This window comes from Eumetopias jubatus, unplaced genomic scaffold, assembly GCF_037043125.1.
Source record: "Eumetopias jubatus isolate StellerSeaLion01/CBP00866 unplaced genomic scaffold, mEumJub1_p1.0 scaffold_5, whole genome shotgun sequence".
Lineage (NCBI taxonomy): Eukaryota > Metazoa > Chordata > Mammalia > Carnivora > Otariidae > Eumetopias > Eumetopias jubatus.
Genome location: NW_028274811.1, coordinates 36,135,533 through 36,143,636, shown reverse-complemented (window position 1 = coordinate 36,143,636; position 8,104 = coordinate 36,135,533).

Here is an 8,104-nt window from a genome sequence, read left to right as displayed (position 1 = left end):
TATCAGTGCTGGGTCACTGCGCGTTTGTTACTCAGTTCATGTGCAGACAGCAAAGGCTAAGTAGTTGTGTTGCCTCCTTGTCTCCCAGTGATTAACCCATGTGACGTTTTACAACTATAGACAATCAAAAGGGGGAATTAGCCAGAAAAGAGGAAAGTGCAGCAAAGAACGGAAAAGTGGTTACACTGGAATTCAGATTCTACCTTATGACCCAGCAATTGCACTACTGGGTATTTACCCCAAGGATAAAAATGTAGTGATCTCAAGGGGCATCTGCACCCCAGTGTTTATAGCCGCAACATCCACAATAGCCAAACTATGGAAAGAGCCTAGATGTCCACCAATGGATGAATGGATAAAGAAGATACACATATTTATATGTGTACACACACACACACACACACACACACACACACACACACACACACACACAATGGAATATTAGGCAGCCATCAAAAATGAAATCTTGCCATTTGCAATGACATGGATGGAACTAGAGGGTCTTATGCTAAGTGAAATAAGTCAATCAGAGAAAGAATTATCATATGATCTCACTGATATGAGGAATTTGAGAAACAAGATAGAGGATCATAGGGGAAGGGAGGGAAAAATGACACAAGACGAAACTAGAGAGGCAGACAAACCATAAGAGACTCTTAATCTCAGGAAACAAACTGAGGGCTGCTGGAGTGGTGGGGGGTGGGAGGGATGGGGTGGCTGGGTGATCGACAGTGGGGAGGGTATGTGCTACGGTGAGCACTGTGAATTGTGTAAGACTGATGAATCACAGACCTGTACCCCGAAACAAATAATACATTATATGTTAATTTAAAAAAAATGTCAACGGAGTTACAGAAGAAATAGCTGGCCGTGGAATGTTAACATCATTCCCATTGGATGTCATCTACATATGTGGCCAGAGGAACTTAGTGCAGGCAAATTTTCAACATAAATGAGCACAGTGGTCATGATCAAAAAGATGATAATGTCCCAGAAGAAGGGGTGCTGGCAAACCAATTCACATTAAAGGAACTTTTGGCGATACTTCACATTGACATACAAAGAACAGAGGACAAGATGGTAGAAACTGATCCAAATTTACAAAGGAGTTTGATACTTTGCCCCCAGACATAGAAAGGACGTCTGCTCTGTATTGTTACATGATGAGAAGGTAACCCCTTGACTCTTGATAAGTTTTTGCACTAATTCTCAATGTTTCTACTGTTTTACATTTCAGTGTAGTGGATAAATAACAGTTTTACTGTCTTTTTCATTTCCCTGTACATTTATAACTGACAGAGGTTTCGTAAAGGTCATGGAACAACCATAATTTTTCCCCTCACTTTGCACCGTTTCAGCATGCATGATAATTTTCATGGTCCTGTGATACTGTGCCAAGTGAGAAGTGCTACATTGCAGTTAGTTACCACACACACTCACACAGATACAGTTTTGAGTTGGATTGAATGAGTGAATGAATGAGTGAATGAATGAATTCTAATTGGGCTTCACTTATCTAAAACACTATGATGAACGAGGATATTCTTTTCCTCCCTGGCCAGTGTGATTTGTCATAGTTTCTCCCCCATCTGGATGCTTGGCCCATATTCCAAGGAATAGATTTGCTTTCTGGGCTCAAATTAATTCTGTAGCCCTAATAATATCCCTGAAGCTTAAGGTAAGCTCCCCAACCAGCAGGTCAGTGAAGCAACTTGCAATTGACTCCACTAGGTCTAGGCCTAATCCCAGCCAATCACAGCTACAAGCACCACTGTGTCAGTCTGGACTTGGGCTTTCTGATTCAGATACTCTATGGTTGTGAGGCAGAGGGCTATCTTAAATAAATGAAATTTACTGTTGTAATATAAACCTCAGTCTGGCCAATAACTTTTTTTTTATTGAGGTAAAATTGGTATGTAACATTGGCCAATAACTTTTACAACCTCTCCTCCCACGTCTTTATTACAACAGTTAATAAATATCCAGATTTTATACTCTTTTTATTTCTCATGCTGAGAAGTAGCAAAGTGGCCAAGATGTCAACATGGCCATGACAGTCCTTCCAAAGCCATACGTATAATTTCAGGACAATTGGAAACCAGACTCTTTGATATTTTAATACTTTTGTCATAATCCTGCTGGAAATGCAACGGGGAAGAGACAGCATATGAAAGACACAGCATTCCCATAGCTCTTGGATGTCAGATGGACACTCTCATCAAGACTTTTCCAGGAAATTCCACAATCCAACTTATTTATGTTTCTTTTTCTCCTGGGATTCTTCTAAGAGAATGTTTTAAAACTTGAATTAACCTCTTTCCAAAGGCTTTTAATAATTCTTTGCTCCATAGGTATATTGAAATTTTCTTCCAAATCTGTTGCCCAAGGGGTGGCTGGGCACTTCATTCCTTCCTTTATTTATTTGGCAAACATTTATTGAACACCTACTCTGTTCTCAGCTCTGTGCTCGGCCCTGGAATCAGTGCTTGAACGGTCAGACATGCCTTTCTGGAGTTTACGGACTGATGGCAGAAGCAGACACCAAACAGATGAACAAATCACAAGAGTTGGAATTAAACTCATACCATGCACTCTGAAGGGAACAAACAGAGTGAAGGGCGAATACCAGGAAAGACCTTCCTCAGCCAAGGTGGTCAGGGAAAAGCTCTGGGGAGGTGAAGCCCGAAATAGTTGTTGAGGGAAGAAATTTCCTTACAGGGGAAACAATAGGTCATGAGTTCTGACACAGGAAGCTTGTGAGGAGTGCTCAAGGAAATGTAAGAGAGGAACTGGAAATGATGTACAAAGCTTTACATGATGGAAGCCCATTTCAGGCCAGAGTAGCTGGTGCCACGGTGAGCCAGCCTATCACCCCCACAGCAGCTGGTCCTCTCAGGTTGAAGGGGGGTCCACAGGAAGACTTCCTCGGGGAGCTTCAGCTTCACGCCTTCTGTTTCCTGTGTGCAGCAGGGCTGTCCTGGTACAAGAGTCATGCCTGAGGCCCTGTCCACGTCCACTGCTCTGACACTTGCTGACCCTGACTTGGGGGTCCCACTCAGCTCCTTCGTTTCAAGCCCATCCTCCCCCAAGTTTCTCCCTTTTAACAACCTCGACAAAGCCGTTTTCCTCATCATCACCCACTGCCACAGCAGGAGGCGAGGGCAAGGAAACCTTCCAGAAGGAGTCTTCCTCAGTTTGTAGGAGGGGAGAATGGCCTTGGGCCAACTCCGCCCTGGAGGGAACCTTCTTGGTAGGGGCCCAGGAAGTCAGGAAATCTATTTTCCCCATCCTTTTTCCTCAGGACTTCAAAATAAGCATGGCCCTACATGTTTAAAGTTCATTATCGCACATAATTGATAAAGTCTGTGATTTGAATGAAGCCAGGAAACTACTTACCACATGTCACTATGCCATACAATAAAAGTATATGTACAGCGATTTTTAAATAATCCATTACAGAAGCATTTTGGCTGTTTAGTCCAGCGACTCACAGGGACTTCACAATATTTCTACCTCTTATTAACAAGGTTTGGGGGCAGAGGGATAACTGAGAAGGTGATAAATCCAACAAGTCACTTCTCTCTCAGATTCTTAGCTTCGTTAATGAAAAGGAGATAAATACCACTGTTGACCTCACAGGACTGTTGTGAGGACTGATGACGCCAATGTGTGTCAGCCTCGTGGCCCAGGCTACGTCACAGTTAGACCTTATAAACCGTGACTATTATCATTATTTTATGATGAAAGATGATTTCTCTTTTAAAAAAATCTATACCTGACTTTTTACCACTAAGACAAGTTCTTCCATTGATTAAGACCAGGCAAGGGTTTATTCTTTATGCTAGGGTGATTATTTTTGTGAATTTTCCTTTGATTTCTCAGTTTTGTTAATCATTGACAGATTACAGCTGGATCCTGACTCCATGGATGGCACAGTTCAGTCCCACAGAGGGCAAGTCTGAAGCCACAGGGAGTCTGGCAAGTTGCTGGTAAAAGTAATCCATAACAGTAGTCTTGGCTTCATGAGAACTCTTGACATATGGCCTACCCTGTATTTATTCCCCTTCCTAAGCAAGAGACACTTTGATGCTCAGTACTTTATGAAATAGTTACAATCTAGATATAAGGGGCCTAATTTTAGACATTGTGATTTTTGACACCGGTAAAATAATAATAATAAATCTGTATTTCCTGAGTCTTTTCAAATGTATTTATTTTTTTAATGCCAGTGTAATTAGCATACAAAGTTTCAGGTGTACAAGACAGTGATTCAACAATTCTATACATGATTCAGTGTTCATCTCCTGATTCTTAATGTATGTCTTGAGTGCTAACCATGTGCTCAATGTTCTGTATGAGTTGCCTCATCTACTCCACCATCTGTAAGTGAGAACACAGAGATTTGGAGTTACCAAGTATGCTGCCTGAGGTCCCTTACCTGGTTAATGGCAGACACAGGACACAAACCCTGATCTCTGCCATCCTAACTGCTCTCTGTGGGAGGAATTTCTACACCCTCTTCAAGCTAACTGTGAGGGTTAAAAGCACAGACTCCTAGGGAAGTCACATCACCTCTTTGTGCCTCAGCTTCTTCATTGGTCAAACAAGAACAGTAAATCCTGCTTACCTCAGACAGCTACTATGAGGCTTAAATGAGAAGATGCATGAAAAGCACTTAACCAGAAACAACTGGCCTTACCCTCTAGGAACCCCACTGAACCCTCTGGATTATCACAGTTTACTTGATCAGAAAAAAATTTTCCCAAATGGTCTGGCCATTGTTCCTTGCCGGGGTCACATTCCTAACTAGCTCCATCCCCCTGTTTTGGCTTGTGCAGATGAAAGGTTCATTTTTCACAGTTATTGCAACTTTCTTAATCGGTACCAGTTGATTCCCAGTCTAAGAAATATACATATTCCCATGATTCTGTTGATTTTTGAGCTAAAAGATTTAACTCCAAAAGTTCTCCAGAATTACATGCTTCTTGGTCCCAGCCTTCCTCTTCATAGAAATTAAATCTTTTTTTTTTTTTTTTTTTAGATTTTATTTATCTATTTGACAGAGAGAGACACAGCGAGAGAGGGAACACAAGCAAGGGGAGTGGCAGAGGGAGGGGGAGAAGCAGGCCTCCCGCGGAGCAGGGAGCCCGATGTGGGGCTCGATCCCAGGACGCTAGGATCATGACCTGAGCCGAAGGCAGACGCTTAACCATCTGAGCCACCCAGGCACCCCTAGAAATGAAATCTTAAAGAAATCTGTCAGGCCAGCTTGGAGGATTCTTTGAGGATGTGCCTTGCAGGAGGAAGGATTGGCATTGCATCTCTGCTGTAGCCAAGCCCCGTGAATTCACTGAAGGCCACATACCACACTAAATTCTATCTCTCCTCTCTTTCTCCCTCTCTCCCTCTCTTTCTCTCCATTATGCATCCACCTAACTATATATCTACCTGTCTTTTCGTCATCAGTTCTCATTTATCCTGTGGAAGTCCCTTATGAAAAAGTGTTTAAAAAATGGGCTCTTCGGCCAAACTTCCTGGGAGTAAAACCTGGCCCCACTATTTACTAGCTGTGTGACCTTGGGCAAAGTATGTAACCTCTCTGTGCCTAGTTTCCTCATCTCTAAAAGGGGGATACTAATAGTATCTGCCTTATAAGTTTGTTTGCAAAGTCATTGAGTCTAGTGCTTAAAACACTACCTGGCACATAGATACTTCAATATGTCACCATTTATTGATCCATTTCACAGGTGGTATACTCTGGTTTTGAAAGGTCAGGTAACTTACCCAAGGTCACACAAGCTCTAAGTTGCCGAGCTGGGATTGGCTGATTGCAGAGCTGGTGCTCCAGCCCCGACGCTGTATTGCTCATACCAAGTGCTCATGACTCCGTGAGCATGGTTGGGCACTGTGGGATACGCCAAAGGACAAAAACACCCTTTGACAACAGTTTCACTTCTAAGACCTTGACCGAAACTGGAACAAGTGTATGAAGGCATAGGTAGAAGGATATTCATTGCAGCATTATTTGTGATGGCATAAGACCAAGATAATGTTTCAGTGAAAAAAACCTAGAATATAAAAAGGCTGTGACATTTGGTACGAAATAAGTAAATGAATGTTTCTCCCTATATGATCTCTTGAGCACAGATTTTCATGGAAAATGTCAAATCAACTTTTGAAATATTGTTGGGGAATAAGCAGGCTGTGGGAAGAGTTGCAAGCGGGGGGAGGCAGAACTGGGTTTCCTGTATTCTCTGGTGCTCACTTTCTCGCATTCTCTGCCTCTATCTGGAGAGGTTACCAACTCAAACTATGGAAATGCCACTCTGGTCAGGGTCCACCAGATCTAGAAACTCAACACTGTTTCCAAAAGGACAGAGTTTTTCGCTCTTAGGTTCAGACTGCAAAGTCCCAGGGGTGGTCTCTGACCCCGTGGGGAAAGGTGAGGTGATGAATGTGGGGCTGAGTCGCATGCTGGTGACAGAGCGAAGAAATCACTGCACTTTAGGCTCTCACCCCAATTTGGATCGACCACATGGAAAACAAGTCCCTAGATAGTGAGGCAAAGGTTTAGGCCCCCTTTTTTTTCTTTAATTAAAAAAAAAAATTACTGTGCTGCTTAAATTAACACAGGGCACTGTGCACTTCCCTTCACATGTATGGACAAAACCCTTTTTAAATCTGTATTAAAAAATAGAATTGGCAGTGGCTTTTGCTCCCATTCAAGCTTGCCAAAAAGGTTGGAAATGAGCATGCTTCTTCCTGCCTCTCTTGGCTGAGCTCCCTTTCAGAGATGGGATCCTTCTCTTCTTCGACTTTCCCTGGAGCAGTGAGTAGACTAAGGGGTGGGGTCCAGGCGAAGTGCCCCTGCCTTTCACAATCAAGGAGGAGGTGATATAAAAATATCAGATGCTGGCAACAGGATTTTGGAGCTTCTGATCAAGTTCCCATGTTGTTGTTTAATCCTTAATCATCCCTCTTGGCATATTTCCCATTGCTACTGCTTGCATAAAATTGGAAAGGACTAATTGCCTCAATCTGTATTTTCTATAAAGCGATGCTTCATGCAGAACCCACAGGGACTCCCTGTGTGATCATTTTGACCTAATAAGCTGATTTATTTGCTTCCAAGGAGTCTCTTCTATCTTCCCCTCACATTCTAAAATTTTCTTAGTCCCAAGTGACAGTCAGCAGTATGGCAGATATTTAAACATTTCCTGCAGAGAAACAAGATGTCATTTGAATTTCATACCCATCTCTCTGAATGGGTTCAATTACCAATGGGGGTTGCTACCCTGAACAGGGGTCTTTATGGAAATTACCCTAACTATTTTGTTCTTCCTGAAGACTATTCTTCAGGAGTCATCATTATTCTTCAAAGCTTCTGTACCGCAAGAAAAAAGAAAAAAAAAAAAAAACGGAAGGAGGATGGAAGGAAGAAAGGGAGGGAGAAAATATCAGATTATTTCAACTACTTAAAGTTGAAATTTGAGGGCTTTTAGGATCTAAAACGTGTCACTCAACCGTAGATTTTCTCAGAAGAAAAAGCTCACTGCACTCTTCAGGAATGAAAATACAAGATCCACCCAAGTTATTGCATAAACCAAAAATGCTCAAGGACAATCAATCCCACGCATGTGAAGAAGGCCAACCCCTAGGTGCTGTCCCTCTGATGCCAAAAGGCCCTCGCACAAAAACCACTTTCCTTCTAATGTTAGAATTCTGCCTTTCATGAAAACTGCCTTAAAACCCTCAGTAACCACAGGAGGAAAAATAGCATCCGTTCCTAATAGCTTGTCGTCTATTTGTTCGTTAAATCTTTCTCTACCTTGGAATGAACAGTGTTTTCTTTCTGTTGCCCTCCTTCTGTAGCTTTTACCATAGATAGATACATAGACAGAATGAATGTACATAACTACGAGAAAATGTTCGCTTCTCAGTCCATGACAAGAGATGCAATAGCACATAATTCTTTCAAGGGAAGAAGGAAGAAGAACATTAGGTTGTACGTGGAGAGAGACACAAAAGCCTAAGTACTAAGCCACAGTAGTGTCAAGTCAGGATGCCGTGCTCACCAGGGCTGGGTCAGGGAAGGTGTGAACAC